The following is a 19,081-nucleotide window of genomic DNA, read 5'->3' on the forward strand; positions in this document are numbered from 1 at the left end:
CCTTGAGAAGTTTTGTGCACTTTGGACATGTGTGCTAGCAATTACTCAATATACATTCTTTCAAAAAGCTCTGTTTTACCATGTCTGATTGCTCTTTTTCACACAACTTGCTGAGTTTGTAAGCTACATCTGTCATGTGAGCATAAAGTGGAACTGAAAAATAGTGATTTTAATTTTTTTTTAATAAAGTGGCACAATTTCAGTGTATTCATTTCTGGACTATTTGATGAGAGACTATAGAAGTAGCTGATTTGCATTGCCACCTGTGTATTTTTTAAGTATTTAGACAGATTCAGAAATTGTTTTATTTGGGAAGTCGATAGCACAGATCTAGTGCTCTCCACATTGTAAAAACACTAATTAGTATTAGATTGAACCATTTGACCCATGGTTATCTTAGCTCTCCTTGAATTTTAGCTTTCTTACGAATTTAATTTTTCATTGTTCTATAATTGTGTGAAAGACAAACCAGATTTACCTATCGATAACATCAGATAAATTATCACTTACATCACAGAAGCTTCACACCAGAATGTTGCAAGAAGGTTCTTTAGTATCTGTAATAGGGAAAGAGATGCACACTCACAGCAGTGAGATGAGAGGAAAAGTTTTGAAAAGTACATGAAGTAAAATTTTTCTGATATTGTTTTGAATCATTAGGACAGTTGGGGGGTTTTCATGTGTCATATAATATTAACTCTAAGCTTGAATTGATTCATATATTGAAAATATGTGCATGGCTGCAGAATTTTTGTTCTCTACGTGACAGAGCCATAGTTTTGATAAGAGTAAGACATTGCTGTGACAGGATAGATACGACATATCACAAGTCAGGTATTCTGGCTTTTAAAGAATGGTCTTGTTCTATTATACATGGTATGTAGTGGAGGAGTTTATGCCACAGTGAACAGATACATTCATGGGAAGACCATTCTTTGATATAAATTTTTCACTTAACACTACTCATGGCTGTACATTGGGTGCGACTTTTTCTGTTTATGTCCTTGTTAATTTTCAGGAGGAGGTTGTGATTGCTCACCTAACTACTTTCACTGATGTGGAGCTTTTCTGTCCCATCTCTTGTCAGGTTTAGGCTTTAAGACTGTAGGCACATTAATAAAAACTATACACAACTATTAACAAAATTGATCACAATTTCCACAGGAAGCACCGGAAGGTAATAAAAGTAACCATTTAACTCCTGTTTCTAATTCTAGCATTCGAGATCAAGTCATCTCAGGTCACTTAAGTGTCTCACTAAAATGGTATAAAATGTATAAAGATGTAACAATCCTACTGTTTAATCTTCGAGTGATGTCGAAGTATAGGCAAGGAGAGGAAGGAGGTAGCAAAGTGAAAATACATCAGAAATTTCTGCTCTGACCAGGCTGATGTGTTTGAGAGGATGGAGTATGGGTGCAGAGGGTGGTATCTCTGCCTCTTATATAGCTGTATTTGCTTGTAATAAACCTAAGTAGCGAGAGCAAGGCAGAAAGCAGACATACTGGTACATTCCACATGCACAAGTGTAAAAGCTGCCTCAGCAGACTGTACTTCTTGCAGTCTTCTCTGTTCTGAATCCTTGGCTTGTCAAGAGCCTTTCTTGGTTCGCTAGGGAGATCCTGGAATCTTGCTTGTGTCTGCTACAGCATGTGCAGTTTTAGTCCCGCTCTCTCACTTTCCTACCTGTTTCAGAGCGTACTCTGAAACACTTTCCTACCTGTTTCTGTTCCTGTACTGTGTGATAAAGATGAGCAGCTCCAAGGCAAAGTTTAGGCGCTGAGTTTTGAGGAACAAAATCAGGATTTCTTACAAGCACAGAGGTGCGTCGATGTCAGGGGCTGCCGGTACCTCTTCCTTTTTCTGTCGAATCCTTCAATGCCTTTCTCCTGGGATGCTGTTTTCACCCGTGGCTGTGCTCAGCTCTGCTAGTCTCCGAGCACATGGAGGTTTTGCACGTTCAGGGGGTTCTCCATGAGATCACTGATCGAGCCAGCGCGGCCAGAGAACTCTCCCTGGGGATGGTCAGGGCGTCGCTTCGGTGCCTCCGGCCCGCCAGGGCCGCGGCAGCAGCGGGCGGGAGGCTCCTGCCCGAGCTCGGCGGCATTAGGACCCGGCGGCTTCTTCCTCCCTCCCTCTTCCCTCCCTCCTTCCCTCCCGGCGGCCCCGGGGAGCAGCAGCCGCCCGCAACCGGCCGGGCCCGGGCCGGGACCGCGGCCGAGGGACCTTTGCCCGCCGCCCCAGCTGGTGCCTGGGGCGGGCGTCGCGCCCGCTCCACGCTGGCTTCGTGTCAGTTTTCTTCCGCGCGTATGTAGCGCAAACTTAAATCGTCCTTTAGTGGTTATACAGTGGATTGTGGCAAGTGTTCGTTTCAGAAACGTGCCTTGGCTAATATTAAAATACATCCCATTTAATGCCTACATGATATTAACGCTACAAGGCAGGTATTCTACTTTCACTCCAACTACTACGTCTCCTGCTGAACTCTTTACGGTGTAATATTTAAAACAAGATGTTAAAAATAAGAGTTCTGACCATTGAATTAAAGTGGAGCAGAAGCTGATATATTATCTGACACTTGGCTTCTATAGTGCCTGTCACAAAGTAATGGCTCTGTTAAACTGTACATTAATCATCAACAACTTCAGAAATGTCTGTTTCAGTCCAGAAACTTTTATTACCAAATAAATAGCTTTGATACTGTTGGTGTGAACAAAGAAGTGCCCTTAACAAGAAATTCCTTCACACCTAAATGAAGTTAGTTTACACCTTCTCCCCCATGAATTTAGTTTATTGCTATTACCCACTGTTCACTTAAAATGGGAAAAAAAAGCATGGGGCAACTTTGCAGGTAAATGTACAGTGAAGTATATTTCAAGTTATGTGCATTCAAAATGTCCTATCAAGCATATAATATCTTTAGAAAAGAAAATGTTCCTTTTATTTTAGAAAGCATGTTATTAAAATGATCGCGGGCAAAAGCTATGCAACTGAAAGGGAAATCTGCCACTTAACAGTTCATTCACTCAAATATGCAGTCTGTGAAAACAGCAAAACAGAGTAAGTTACACAAGGAGAATAATTTTATGTTCCAATATCCTGGTGGTGAATGACCTGCTGCATTCAGAACATAGATGGAAAGGTATGTTGCCTTTTGGGTTCAGAAACTTTATGTTGCCTTTGTGCAACCTGTTAGCTTTCTTTTATTTCAGGCAGTTTTTCTGTTATTGCAGGCAGCAAGGTCTTCTTAGACTCATAGCTGCCCATTGACTGAAATTCCCTTCTCTGCCAAAACCAGTACCCATGTCTACATTTGAGTATCACTATGTGAAGTTCATGTAGCTCTTTAAATTTCTCAGTTTCTTGTGTCCTAGTACAAGCTGTATACTCTCTGTCCAAGAGAGTTCCCAGGCAGTCTTTCTGGTTCTGTATTCTCTATATTATTGATGTTTAGAGTCTTCATTTATACCTTGTACTGTACTGCGTGATGCTTTAGCCATTTACTTCTGCCCTGTTTACCTGCCCTAGCCCCAGGAAGTGCCAACCTCCCGTTGACATTGCTGGCAGCCTCTCCTGTTCCACCACTTTCAGAAAATATAATATTCTCTTCACCTTCTCGGATACAATGGGAAAAATCAAATAAAATATATGAAGCCAGATCCTTACACTCTCTTTCGTTTTTACCATGCCTATCCTAGTAAAATTAGGACTCGCTGCTCTTTGAGAAAAAATTATAATTTTCTGTATGTTTTTGTAATGACTAATACAACAGGGCAGTGTGGATTTTAGTATGTGCAGTGACAATATGCGTTTCAAACTAAACCAGGATGATCTAATCAAGATAACCAGGCAGTAGAGTGGTGGCATACTAAGGATTTAGTGCTTAAGCTAATTCTAGCTACCTTGTTAGTGGGTGATCAGTAAGTAGTCACGTTTTGGGTGCTTGTTAGCAAGATCTGTAATGAGAATGCTTGTTAAAATAATTCTTTAAAAAAGTGGTAAATGGAAAACTTCAGTGTCATGTCTTTGAAGAATAGACAAACTTCTAAGAAGCTGGCTGTGATTGTAAATCAGGGAAAATTGCATTTTAGGTAGAACCTGCAGTGAAGGAGAAAATGAGTTTATAGTCGTGCTGTTTTTCATTTTTTCATGTATTTGCCTTTTTTGCTTACATAAAAGCTTAATGTGTCCAAACTTCAGTTGTTTCAAAATCTTCTAGTTATGACTATACTGTTGTTAATGAGCTATTATAGCATTTAATGCAAACTGTAGGAAACATTACTGTAATGTGAATAAAATTTTAATAATGAAATCACGTTGCTATTCTTTTTCTTTAGTTGATATTTTTACACAGGGATTACTATATTTGTTTAAACCATAATACAGTTTCCTGTTTCACTAGTAAATACATCTAATGCTTCAGTTGATATTAACTCCAAATAAGTTGCTTCCTGATTTCTTTATGTAGTAAATGGTTTGATATGTACTATCATCGATAGCGACATTGTATTTAGATTAATAACTGAATTTCCTTGACAATCAATATGAATGGATTACAGATGATGTGAAAAAACATTTCTTACAGTTTTGAATTTTCCATACTTTGGATGTTTCTTTGCGTTGTTTTCTTGTGTTGTAAGATAGCAAGCATAGAAATGTCTGATCTGACCTCTTTACAGCAATTATTATTTTACGTGTTCATGCATAAGACTCTAGATTTTAAACTTCCTAATTTCTCTTCCTAGGAATTTTCCATGTTTATTATTGTCCACATTTGAACCCTATCCAGTTTTTTAGTACCCTTTTGGAGAAGGGGTGACCTGTACCTCATATGGGATTTTCTTTTTCTGGTAAGGTCAGAGCATTGATTTTTATAATCCTATTACGCTGGCTTTCTTCTAATTCTCTTCCATTGTTTAAGATGCCTGTTTTATTATTCTTATTTTGATTGTAATGTGGTGTTGAGCAGAGACTTTCACTAAACTGCTGAAGTGGGCCCTGGTTCCTTCCTGAGGCCAAAGCAACTGGTGTACTTTCCCACTATGGCATAACTGACCTAATGAACAACTTCCATTAAACAGGGGCAATCCTACCACTGTACCATAACATAGGACCAAACACATTTTTTTAATACACTTTGTAGTTAACTATTTGCTATTAAAGAAATCTACTATAATGAAATCAGTCATTTAATCCAATATTTTGCCCTGTTTAGATTTTGGTCAGGTTTTGATCTATGATTGCATGTGTCCTCATTTTTTTTGTTTGCTTGCTTCAGGATGCATTCTTCTACTACTTCAGGCTTTGAAAGAACTTTTCTGTTATCTAGATCATTAGATCTGGAGCAAGAACTAGATTATCATCAGTAGTAGTTGTTCTATTCTGTTTCTTTTTTACAGGATGCCTAGTATGGCTTTTGCTTATTGTTTGTGTTAGGATAAGATTTCTAAATTTGTATGGGACTCCTATTTGATTATTCAACTGATTTCTTGAAGTTCATTGTTTTTTCATAATGCTTTATTATCCTTTTCCCAGCAATAAGCATGTTTTTGGAGACCCTGAGAATTTCTTAGCATGTAAGGTATGTCAGTGGGTTTTGCTTCATAATTTTGGGCTTTAGGGACCTTTTTATATTACTGAAATCTCTTTTTTTAATAGGGTAGATTTCAAGTTCAGTAAGTTCAACAGGGAGAAGCGTACATTGTGGAGCATGAACTCTTCACATATATGAAGGGATTCCTTCCATTTCTTACTTTTGCTTTTAGCAGTCCTACATTTTACCACTTTCTCATCAATTATTTCAGAAAATAGCTTAGGACATCTGTCATACACATGACAAGGGTTTCCATGGTTTGTTTCCTGCACTCTGCTTTTTCTGCCAGAAATTCTGTATGTGTCCTGGATCCCCCTATACCTTCCCATTGCTCTGATTCTCCCTTCTCTTCATTTGCTGTGTGGAATTGTCTTGAAGATTTGCCCATGATTCACACTGGGGAGAAAATAGCTGGTGCCAGCCATGAACACAATCCAGCTCTTTGTTATAGGATTGAGGAATTTAGGAAATACCAGAGTTGAAGTTGATGCACATAGCTGTGCATCATATACCAGGTATGTGTGTGTGTAATATTGTGATAATTATATGATCAGGTACTGTTTAATAAAATATTGGTTTGTGTAATTGTAAATTATTAGTTCCTATGATTTTAGGCACCACACAGACAAAGGCTGAAAAGATTATCTGCAATTTTAAGTGCTGGCAATGTGAATATAATACAGTTGAAAATAGAAAATACACACTAATAAATATAATAATAAAATATATAAAATATAGATGAGAAGGGAAATGCTAGTAGTTAGGGGGAACATTCATACTTTAGAGATCCAACTCAGATACCTAAATCAAAAGACTGATCTGCCTAGGCTATTTCCACAGCTTATACAGAGACTCCTTCAGGGAACAGTTTGAAATGTTTCAGGAGTTCTTTCAACCAAATCACTCTCAACAGGAGCCTCTCCACTTACTCTATAGTAGGATACGTCTCCTACATCTCACTCTTAATTACTTTAGACACTTAAAAATACATGATATGTGTATAACTGCTTATCACACGTTTTGCTCATAGGGGCTGTAGGGTCATGTTAGTAAGCTGAATTTCAGAGAAAGCTTTGAACAACAGCAATGCAATGTGTTTTCAAATATTTAAGGGAGTTACCATAAAGTGTAAGGTATAAAACAGAAAAAGGCACAAGAAATTTGTGTGAAAATACAACGTGTGGGTGAGAGAGGAGCTGGAAACTGGACTCCTGATGCAAGAAGCATCTCTGAGTTTTATTTTTTTACCAGTAAAAAGTGGAGGGTTTTGAAAATGTGTTAGCCAAACACAAAATAAAAATCAAATTAGACAGTATGATCTAATGGTCTTTTAAGCTTTATGTTTCATGAAAATTGTCCCAGCTTCAAATGGGAGCAAACCACAGCTGTCTTCCTGACAGTGATTAAGGAGCAATAGGTGTGATGGTGAGAAGCAAGGATGGGCCTTGAAACTGAAGACAAGTAATAGATATTGCAGAAGTAGCCAGGGAGAGCTGTGGAGACTTATGTGTTCTCTAAGTGCTCAACTAGGAAAAGGGTCTTTGCAGCAGGTTTCTGAGTGAATGCATGCAATATTAGGCTGTGTCTCTCTCTCAAAGGCAGAGAGAAAAAATGTTGCTGAATCAAAACGCGATGATGATGATTAACCTGATTGTTTGAAAGAGCTAAGAAAAATACCATCTTGAAAATGTTGCACTGAAAGTATCTCCAGATTATGAATATGAATCTTGGGATTTGGAGTGTATTTGGGATCTGAGGTGATGCTAGAGTTATATGTCTGCGCAGTAGGCAGGATGATGGTGTGGCTATGCAGCTTTGTGAGTGCCACCACCAATTAAGTCATTCATACGGAAACTGTATAGATCTGTCCTCAAATATAATTGTATTATTTATTATTAAGTTCTTCACTCCTACAATTGCTTCCCACATAATATTGCTTAGAATATTTCCCTACCTGCCACAAAGGGCTGGACGTTAATTGTTGAGTTTGATTTGCAATGTCATGGTGGGGTGCCTAGAATGAAAAGATGTGGTTTGCATTTGCTGGGAAGCCACTGATCTTTTCATTTGGTTTACAGTAATAGTGAACACTGGATACAGTAATTTCTTTACAATTAAATTATTAAGTTAAGTCTTCTAGTAACTATACTCTGTAGTACTTCAGTAATAGGTAATTGATTCTGTTCCTCATCCTGATACTGCCTGATGATGTAAGAATTCTCCCCAAGAGGAGGAAGCTTTCAGTTTGCTTGAAGCTTTTATAGTCAGGTTCCATATCAGCCACCGTCATCTTTTGTTTCCCCCTTCAGCATGTCTCAGAACTCACAGGTTGAGAAAGGATACTGGAGAAAGGACAGAGGAAATAACATCTGCTCTTGGCTAATTTTCCACTGGCATGTAGTCATATGGGCATGGTAGCAAACAGATATGAATTAGAATTGCTTCTAGGTATTTCTCACTTAAACCAGAGATGAGGCAACTTTAGTATCAAGGAGGCATAATCTGAAAAAAAAAATCAAACAGCTTTTTATTTTCTTTCTTGTTATTTTTATAATAGATACATTTCTACCAGGTGTGGAAATTTAAACTGTTAATGCATTTTTGCAAGAGCAAGAAGAAAGGTTGTCTTAGGCATCTAGTAGTTAGGTGTCCAGATTATAAAGTTAAAACTTGTAGTATGCTCAGGGAAGAGACATTAAAAAATTGCCTTTCCTCAGAAATGTAACTCTGGGAAGGAATTTGATATTAATAGCCCATCAACAGTTTCAAGTTATTCAGAGAAAGAGTAGTGATAGCCAGGTAAGACAGTAAATGACCCTTTGCCTGCTAAAAATTTGTGAAATCATAAATTTGTGAGCAAACGTGCCCTGCTTGCATGCTCAGCTCCCCAGCCATTGTATGTTTACAGAGCAACAGCCAGGTTTGAATCTGTAACTCTTTTGAGATAAAAGAACCAAAATCTGACACCATTAGTGCAGTGTTATAGGTGCTTTTCCATGTACCAGTTTCGGACATGCATGTGGTATGGAAGTGGGAATTCAACATTAAAATGGAAATAAAGATTTTGATATCTATCCTGAGCCAGCACCACTGACCCTAGGAAGACAAAACCATTACCTTTCTTCACAAATTTTGGAAATCTCATCTGCCTTGCATATCTATGAATTTCCTTATGTATAAGTAGTCTAAGTAAAGTCAGTTTCTCGTCTTGGCAAAAAGGGCTCTAAACGTCCATTAGAAATAATAGCAGTTTGAGTCCTTACCTCTCCATCAGTGCTACAGGCAAACCAATGTCTCATTGAATTTCACATGTTCATATCCTCATGTATCTTGAGATAATTTTTACACTTATTAATTTATTTTATACAAAGGATCTTGCTGCATCTTAGGCCATCCTGTAGGAGATACGAAAGTAATCAGAGATAGTTGATAGTCTTGAACATTTTTATTGTGTAGGAAGTGTATTCATACTGATTTGTCTGGTTACATGCTGGTCTCTGAAGGCATAACTCTACTATAGTAGTAGAGTTATGCCTTCAGAGGCATACCTGGACCTCATTCTGTCTTTGGTCTGGCTGTCTCAAAGAGGTTGTACCAGTGAAGGTACAAGGTGCAGCAACATTTACAGGCATGGTGAATTGGCTGTTACACCCTCCTGAGCTGACAGATACCCATGGGAAGGTCATAGCTAGAGAGAAAGCATGGGACCCTTTCCTGAGGTGGATGAAAAGAGCTGGTGTTGAAGTTTGGATGACACGATGCTCCGCAGTGCAGCCTGTGAGTCTGTGTGCTTGTTGCACCATAAACCTGGTGTTCCTGTAGTGTCTTTGCTGCTGCTGTCACACACTCCTGTTGTACTAAAGTCTATATTTCAGTGGGCAAACCTCATTATAAAGGAGGCATTTTTGGAAACAGTATATTTTTTCATTGGCAGTTGTATGATACTAGATGCATGCTACCATGGGGTTTTGTTGGAACATTAGGGAGAAACACTGCCAAGCTAGAACTTCTCACAACCTTCAGATAGGCATAACAATGACACTTTCTATAGAAATATTACTTTCTCTCAGTTCTACAGTGTTTTAAAATATGGGGAGATTATCTCATGTTAGTTTTTGCCACCACGTTACTAAGAGGCTGAAAATCTATGTGTCTGGAAATTAATTGATGAAGATAAATACATTACCTCTATTGATTTTAGACTACTCTCTTTTATGAAAAATAATAAAACAAATTATATCTAACTATGAAAAAGCAGCAGCACGCAGGAGGTGAGCAAACACACTGCAGGTACTCATGTTTGCCTGAAGGGAAATACACTGTGACCAATTAATGCTGTATAAGCCTCTTGTTGTAAGATATCACTGTAGCCTTTCCTGTAGCTGCAGCATTTTATGGTAAAAATGTAGATCTTGTCATGGTCTAGGCACTCAGATTATTTTTCTGTGACTAGTTTGGTGTCTCTTTAATTAGACCTGTGCACAGTGTTACCTGATTTCATTCTCTTTCTGTTTAGATATTTAGACCCTAATCCTGCCACTGGATTTGTTCAAATGGACCTTGATAGCTGTGGGGCCTGACTGAGTTGATGGGACTCCTGGATGACTGCAAGCTCCTACTCTGAAGATCTGATTGTAGGCCTGAACCTAAATTTCTATTTCCTTCCCCTGTCTACCTGCTTCTGATTGATGAAAATTATCCAGAAAACTGTATTGTCTTTGAGTCTTATGCACATCACTTTAGTAGCATTCAGAAGCTGTGTGCTTGGGATGTTGTCAGACATTGTTAAAATATTTCTGTTCCGTCATGTGCCAATATCTCATGATTGTTCTGATTGTTGTGTTATATTTTTACATTTACCGTCTTCCTACCTAAAATGGAGATCATCACCTGTGTTTTCGGTCATTGTGGTATTTCTCTTAACTCAGATTTTTAAGTCAGAGTAACTGTTAAAACTATTCAGAACTTTTTTCAAGATGTGGGTAGATTTGTTTTTCCCTTGGCGGACACAGAGTATATCTATTTTATTTTGCAAACTTAGTAGCCTACTAGTACTGAAAGCTTTCAATATGATGATACTCTAATGCAGATCAATAAAATAAGTAGGAAAAGGCATTAACTTTTACTAGATCTCCTGTTGCTTTTCTATTTCTGTGGCTGTGATTACATGACATACAGCTGGGAGTGAGGATATTTTTTTTTTTTGTGAGCCAGTGAATATCTTTTGATTACACTGAGTGCTGTTCCCTGTGTATTCCGTATGACCATGTTGCAGTTTCACCAAGTACTAAAGTTATAGCCCTGATAGAAGCTGGAAAGGACTTTGCAAAATCACATTAAAAGAGTTCGAGAGGGAAAACAGATCTGTTTCATCTCTATGCATCTTAGTATTTATTTTGTGTATTTTTTAAAAAACAAATACGTAGCAATATGTGATAATTAACGTATTAAAAGATCAGAACTTTCTCAGTATATAGAGAATGAGAAAAATCTTTTTTGTTTTGTTGGTTTATTACAGTGCTTCTGTAAGCACTGTAAGCTAAGATCTTCACAGTATTTGATGAATTTTCGCATATTCCCAGAACAACAGAAAAGCACCACTGTCCTGTTTGACCAAGGAGAAAATTGAGCCACTTGTTCAGTCAGTAGTAAAGTCAATGATATTAATTGGGTTCTCCTGCCTTTTAACCTTTTGCCTCTGGCTCCATTTCTCCCTCAAGAGCCAAACCTTCCATTATCATCATCTGTTTTGCATTTCTGTGTGAAAGGCCCAAGGTGTTACGGTTTGGACTCCCAGAAAATGAGGAAGACAAGGTTGGTGGCCATCTGCCAAGGTGCTTGGTCTGACTTGCTCCTTGCTCACAGAAGCCGATGGCAAAGGCAGAACTGAGTGTTCCTGTGTGGCATTCAACTGCCTTAACCACATGCCCATCGCTCTCTTCCTGTAGTTGTCTGTCTTGTTCTTTGCATAACTCCTAGAGCAAACACATATACCAACCTATAAATAATCTAATTCGATACACAACCCTGATTCATTTCCTGAGCTGCATGTCCTGCATACACAGGGTGGCCGCGGTCCTGCGGAAAAATTCAGCAGGGTGCATGAGGCTGAATACTAAGGCTGTTAAGTATTTAAACTTTGCAATGAAATGGCGTTCCTTTAATGTAGCTTATTATAGATATAGCTTGAAGTATTTTTAACAAGGAAGAAGAGAAAAATGAAGGCTTTTAGAACTGATTGTAACAGTTTCCCTGTCTGGCATGTGGACATGAATATCCAGCTCAGTGAAATACAGAACATCAGCCAGTGGGAGGAGGCTGGCCACCTCTGGGGAAGAAGGGAAGGAAGAAGGCTGGGTAGTAAATGCCATGGGTATACCCAGTTTACTTTCAAGTCTTGGGGAATATTTGTGTGGCATTGACCCTAGCTTTTTAGCTTTTGTTTTCTTTTCAGGAGAATTGCTCCTTCAGAATTGCTCAGTGCTGTAGACATTGGGGGTGTTCCTGCAGCCTGCTAATAATTTAAATGGAGAAACAGAAATCAAAGGTGGGCTTTTCTCCTGTGTTCTTCTGTTGGAAAATAAGAGGAGATGCTCCCGGAGTCTCCCAGTTCTCTCCTCAATGAATTTCAGGGGCGATCCGTGTGATCTTTGATTTCACTTAAATAATAGAAAATACTGCTCTCGACTTGCCCCTTTAGTCTTCTTCCCAGTCAAAATGTAGTGGCCTGCTGTGTTTCTAAGCTACCAAGGTGTGTAGGCTCCAGTGCCAGAGCAGTCTTGTTGGGAATCACAAACCTATGTCTCTATCTTTTATGTTAGACTTTATTAGGAGGATAAGTTTTTTTCAGAGAAATCTTGCCAGACTGTGGGTTCAGTTTCAGTTTTTGTTAATGTCTACCTTATCTGTCGATGGCACTTGAGATTTGTCACCAAGCTAGTGATTTGCTTTGAGGAAAACAGAACAATCTCATACTTTGCTTTTGCATGCTTTTCCCTAGGATATGCAGTCTTTCCCTAGGATATGCAGTCTTTCCCTAGGATATGCAGTCTTTCCCCACAGCAACTTCAGATGTCCTGTAAACAGCTCAGGTGGGGATCCTATTAGGGAAAATTTGTTCAACCCATTCACTGAAATTCATGAAAATCAAAATGCTTGCAAAAGGGTATCAGTTCCACTGTCATTTTGTTGCAAAGAAAAAATGAACCCCCTGCTTTTAACACTGCGGTTTTTTAATAAGTGTCAGTTTTCATCATTTCACAGCTGTATAGAAATTGTGGGAGCAGGATGAAACAGTCTTGATACAAAAGAATCACCTTAAGCCAGTATCTCAAGTCAACACTTTGTATCGTGAAACCATGGCCTGAAACTGCTGCCTGTCATATCAGATAATATTATCATTGATTTATTATGTTACTTCATTTGTAACCTTTTGGCAGCGATGGGGGTTTTTTCTGTTTTGTTTTTTTTTCCTCTTGGTTTTGGCATTGGGGTTCTTTTTTGGAGAGGAGTGGGTGGGTTGGGTTGGTTTTTTTTTACCAGCACCTACTTGAGCCCTGATCCATGACTTGGCTTCCAGGTACTAGGATAATACAAGTAGTAATCATGCCTGCTGCTAAAAATTTTCTAACTTATTTCATTTGCATTTGTTTGCCTTCATCTTCCAGTCATGGATTCTTGTTATTCCTTCTCTGATGGATTAAAGAGCTCTTTAGGACTCACTATTTTCTCCCCAGGAAGGTGCTTTTACCCTGTAATCAAGTTACTTCTCAATTTTTTTTATTTTTTTTTTTTATGAAACATCTAAACAGATTGAGTTTTTTATGGTTCTTAATTTTTTTTTTCTCATTCTCAGATGATTTTTGTGGCTCTTTTCTATCCATTCTCTATTTTTTCTTTTAAAAAAAGAGACATAAAACTGTATTTTACTAGTCACATATACAGAAGTAAAATTACTTCTCTGGTTTCTCTTGTGTTAGTATGGTTAGAAATTGATGTTTTTGCAAGGTTAGATAAAATAACTACCTGATATGAGTTCTACATGTCTGAGTGTAATTATTAGAGGACAGAAAATGATGTATTGTTTTAAAAACATTTAAATGTTTTTCAATGTTTTAAAATGATCCAAAAATCAGCAAGAGTGGGTGTGTAGAAGGGGTTGCAAAATATTTGTGTGAGGTTTTTAAGGAGATAGAAGTGAAATAAAAATAATAATCTTAATTGTAAAGCAAACAGTAATTAATCAAAACTTAATTGCTATGTTTAACACAGTGATACGTATTTGCTGAAATTTTATAGGACTGAATGAAAAACCTCTTTTAGTAACAGACTTGCAGGCCACTGGAAATAGAGACTGAATGGATGTGAATATACACATCCTTTACATCCATATAATCCCGTAAGTAGCTACTTGCTTATATTTGGAAACCCAAGAACAGTTCTGTGATCTGTTATGCTGTAACAGAAGGAATAACAGTATTGAGAATTTCTTTTGTTACAAAAGCTGTCACCATTAAGTTATATAAGAGTTCAAACAATCAAAATTCACAGCTTCAAAGAGGCTCTTGAAAGTTTTACTGCTTCAGTACTTCTTTCCAAAGGAGTGGCTATTAATTTTTATTTTTATTCATACTTGAAGACAAGGTTGAGTTAAATTTACATGAAGGAGACTAATCAGATGCCTGCCTGGTCAATGCATCTCAGCTTACCCAATGACTTTTATGCATATCGTGCATATCAGCATCTGAATTGAATCTGCACTCCCAGTCCCACACTTATCCCCCTGGAAACTATCAGATTTTCATTATATTGAACTACAGACTGTTTAAACTCTCAGTGCTGCTCATCAGTTTAATGCGAGTTTGTCTAATGTTGTGTCTCACAAAAATTTGAGGTCTTTCTGTCGGAACTGACTTGCTTTTTGACATCTTTCTGTTATGGCAACATTCCTTCCCTTTGTGAAACTTGGGGCATATTCAATAAAGGACTTCATTTGGTACAGCAAAATGAAAGTTCATGGAAACATGGTAAATGAGGAAAAAATGAGAATTAAAACAATGTAAAAGACTTAAAATCCTCTAAAAATCCTGGAAAAGAAGTAAAGGTGAATAAGGACTGAATAGAGGGAGAGAAAGGAGGGAGATGGAGGATAACAGCTTTTTGAGGCTTCTTGTGCTCTTCCAGGATATGTTCCTTGCCCTCCCTAAGTGGTTACTCTGATAACTTGTAGTACTTGTAATCTTCCTTGAGCACCATATCTCATTGGGAAGTTAGCAAGTTCGTGAAGTTCCTGAGTATGTGGCTGAATGAGAAACGCTGTTGTGTAGTACGCCTTGTGAGAGATGAGGTGGACACTACTTAATGACAGCCATGTACACTTGGCTGTACTCAGCAAAAGTGTAAGACTATCCTGTCAAACTATGCAAGTTCCTTTTTTTGAACCTGTTAGCAAATGGTTGTTTCCTCCAGCAGTTCCTGTAACTGTGTGCAGTCTACATCACAGTAGATGCTGTGTAGATACTAAATAGTGATGTGTGCTGCATCCCCTGTTTCTTTGGATATCAACATCCCATAAGTTCACATTATTTTCCTGTTTTGTGGAGATAAGTCTGTGGTAGGCTTTCTAATATCAGGGACTGTGTTGGTGTTGAGGTGTCATCTTCGTATTCAGAAGCAGATGGTTTAGCCTGTGTTGCAGAAAGAGAGAGAGTCCCATGTAAAGGATCGAAGCAGAGGTCTGGTGATGTTTGTATATTGTGTATTTTGAGAAAACATACAGATAAGGGAGTAGTAGCTCTGTCCCAGCACTATACATGGCTCAACAAATCTTTCCAATTTGACATGTAGCATTGAGGTCTATCTAAAGGAGTCCTGGATATGAGGGAACATACCTTTTTGAATCTTTTGGGCTGAATAAAATAGGAAGGAAGGGATTCTCAGGTATTTTTCATCACCTTAGGCCTGGATGGATTCTGCCTGTTCAGGTGTAGAAGTCTAATAGTGGTGTCAGCATCAGCAGCTTAATTGCCTCCAGATTGGAGTGAGGGAGACTGGCTACTGATACCTTTAGAGGAGGGTTTATGAAGGTGGACAGTAGCATTTTGGGTTTATTAGAAGCAGCTATTAACTCTTATCTCAATGGTAGGCTTGAGTGTACAGTACATAAATGATCTGGAGATTTTGGAGGGAATTGAGTATTTGATGCCGTGTTTCCAGAAAGTTGAAGAGATAAGTGAATGTTGCACTGCATGTTGTGCTCTCAGCAAAGCAAACATCTCAGCAGGTCAGCGATTTCAGAAATAGTGCAGTCCTGAAAGAACATTTTTTGAACTCCTTTCTGCTGTTGAAGCTGAAGAGAGTTCCCATCTGTCTGAAACTCCACATCAAGAGCTTCACAGAAGCACTTAAAGAAGTTATGTACTTATGCATAAGCAATAAGATGCTAAAGGAATCATATTTCATAGTAGTAAAGCTCTTAACCTTACCATGAAATCATTACTTTCTATACACATATTCACTGTAAAAAATGTTCGTGGTAATACTGATCATCAGAAGAAAAGTCCATACTGATGTATCTTCATCATTTTTGCCCGCTTCCTGAGGAGAACAGTGTGGGTATACACTTTTGCTATGAAAATGTGTTTACTTGGATACTTTACTGTATATCTGTTAATTCCTCAAGAAGTGTGCAAATTTTCATGTTACCCATTTTCTGGATAAAAGCACTGTGTAACTACTGCCCCTGATTTAAGAACGTATAAGCTCTAGAAGTGATGGAATTGTCTGCAGGGCTCACATGTCAACAAAAATCAGCTGGTTCACACATGAAGCTTGGTGAGGAAATCACTGCAGCGGCACCAGTGCCATCCCTGCTCCCTGCCTGCCTCTCCCAGGCCACTTCCTTTAGTCAGCCGAGGTTACCTTGTGTGTCTGCCACTCCTCCACAGTTACCACTCGCTCAGACACCACTAGCCAGTCACTCATCTGCAGTGGGCAGACAAATGGCCTTCTGAAACCCTGTTGGCTAATAGAAGAGAGACAGCTATATATACAGATTATCCGACACAATGTGAGCAAATCCAGACAGAAAGGTAAAACAAAGCAGATTCCATGCATTGTTACTGTTTGCAGACACTCCAAGTCTCATTTCTTTGGAGTCTTTCTCTTCCAGAAATGATTTTAAGGAAATATTTAAAGTATCTTCTGCAAATTTCAAATAAGACACCAGAGGAAAAGATTGGTTGCAAGTCTGCATCTAATAAGCAACTGAGAACTGTGTTTATCTGGGCTGTGTACAGGCTGGCCCTGCAGCCTCAGGAAAAGGGCAAATACAGCCAGTGCTTTTCTTCAGATATGCTGTGAACAACCTATCGACTCTGTGGCTGGAAGTGTTTGAAAGCAGCAGTGACAATCCAAATTACCAGCAGCTCCATCATAAGTACATGTGCCCAGGTGCCCTGTCTCTGCAGATGTTTTGCTCCCGGTTTAAGCTGAAAATGTAACATTTTTGTTGAAAAAGGCTTTCAGATCTCATTAAAAATAGCCTAATGGGAGCTTTGGATTTGACTGACGAGCTAGTTGTTATTGTGCCATTTTGCCTGTAATAGTCTCTTAATTTTGACCCAAAGAAACAATGATCTCATTCCTTGGGAGGGAGGACAGAGTGACAAAATCCGGAGGTCCTGTGACGGCACTGAATCTCTTCATTGTCAAAGCAAGTTATGAAATCATCTGCCTTCCAGCCAAAACCACTGGGGAGTAAGCAGTGTCCCTCACAGAAGGCACAGTTTGCAAGAGAAGGTGGGGGCGTGGGAGGTGTGCTGCCCCTCATCCTGTATCTCCCTGAACTGATGCAAGTGCCTTTCCCCACTTCTGTCAGCAATCACAGCACTAAAGTGGGCAGAAGCTTTCTAAGATTCTGTATATACTGTGACTTCCTCAAAAATTCTGCTGGAGTAGTCTCACCGAGGTGTTTCATGGTTATTTTGGGAGCTGGGGAGAATGAGATCCCCACTCTTGCATCTCTCTGGATCAGGCTTTACTGCCAGCCAGGTAGTCTGTACTTCTTGAGATTCTCCATCCTCATTTGTCTTTGCTAGAGAGCTACATGGGGGATGATCTCAAGTGAGAGGATAATTTTAATAAAACTGTTTTCATCATTCAGTTGGAACTTTTCTGTTCCTACTCAGCAATACATTTTCAAGAAGAACAGTTCTGTCTTTGGAGAGGCCTTTGTTAGTTCTAAAGAAAAATGGAAAACCAAAAGATGCTTTAAGAAAAGGATGACAGTGTGTAGCTGATGTTTCCATCCACGTTCAGCTTGCCATGGATGGAAAATGAGTTAAACCAAAAGGCTCCTTACCAATATTTCTACTATTTTCCAAGTGAGTAGCTACAAAGGATATCATAAAACCTGAAGTATTTTAAAACACTTATCTAAATTGAAATCATAGTCTTACTCTTGCTTTGCAGTATGACATCCAATCCGAGTGACTTTTCCCAAAGTATACTCTAGTTTGCAAAACACAAAAATTACTAAATAGAGGTTTTGAAACTTCCTGTGCAGATACGTACCTTTTTTTTTTCCTGAAGCAGTTGTACTGGGCTCTTATGACCCAAATATTCTGTGGGCAAAGCCTCTGTGCATGAAGTCAAAGATGTCTTGTGTTATTCAAGTGATCTCAGTGACTGCTCCTGTCTTGTGAAGTGTAATTTGAAACAGATTTGAACTTCAGTGAGGTTTGCAGAAGAAGGCATGTTTGTAAAGTATCAGAAGGGATGTGGCACAGCATGAACAAGAGAAGAAACATATACTGCTTCCGTAAAACTGCTACTGTCTGCAACCAATGAGTAAATTCTTTTGTGTGTGTGTGTGTGTGTGATCAAGAGCTGCAGAAGAAACCCACTGGGATATGCAAACCTGTACAGGCCTTAGCATATAACTAGCAGAGATGAAGAAAAACCTTTACAGGAATGTGTCATATAATCAGAACCTCCTCATGTCTTGCTTTTTACTGAAGTTTTCGCTCTAGACCAGTCGGGAATAAAAAAATTTCTTTGCCTTCCTTTCAGGTTTGGTTTTCACAGAGGAAACTTTAAAGAAGTTCAGTATGTGCAAAGCTATGAGCTTCTGCACACTAGGCCACATAAATGCTAGTGATTTTTACAATTTTCTTCTGTTCCATATTCTGTATAAGGGTTTGAACTTTAAGACACAAATCAGAAAAAAAAAAAAACAACAACAAAACAAAAACAAAACCCAAAACACCTAAAACCTTTCCTTTAGACAAACATTAGTGTTCCTTACTGTTCACGTATTTTTGCTTGATTTCAGATAGCAGAACTACTGTCTTCCTATCTCCATTGGCACTTCTTCACAAACGAGGGAGTTTAGAATTAGGGCCGTTACTGGTGCACCATTCCATAAAGCACCATGCCTTGCCAAATGATTGATAATTGCGATAGAAGATTTGGAGTTCGTTTGCCTTC

At 38.7% G+C, this 19,081-nt stretch overlaps 1 long non-coding RNA gene across 16 annotated transcripts in view; it reads left to right on the top strand.

The window, feature by feature from the left end:
• Nucleotides 1-13,820, top strand: part of LOC120324383 — a 36,851-nt gene extending 23,031 nt beyond the window's left edge. For 12 of the 16 annotated variants that reach the window (XR_005565666.1, XR_005565664.1, XR_005565661.1 and 9 more), the window contains 4 exons: nucleotides 4,746-4,850; nucleotides 5,536-5,581; nucleotides 5,883-6,108; nucleotides 10,110-13,820. This is a non-coding gene — a long non-coding RNA (uncharacterized LOC120324383). The remainder of the gene's footprint in view (nucleotides 1-4,745; nucleotides 4,851-5,535; nucleotides 5,582-5,882; nucleotides 6,109-10,109) is intronic. The other 4 variants (XR_005565665.1, XR_005565660.1, XR_005565656.1 and 1 more) reach the window with 4 other exon arrangements.
• The last annotated feature ends 5,261 nt before the right edge of the window (nucleotides 13,821-19,081 follow it).

The sequence above is a fragment of the Pipra filicauda genome, unplaced genomic scaffold, assembly GCF_003945595.2.
Source record: "Pipra filicauda isolate LSUMZ 115617 unplaced genomic scaffold, ASM394559v2 scaffold50_size3627746_pilon, whole genome shotgun sequence".
NCBI classification, from domain to species: Eukaryota; Metazoa; Chordata; class Aves; order Passeriformes; family Pipridae; genus Pipra; species Pipra filicauda.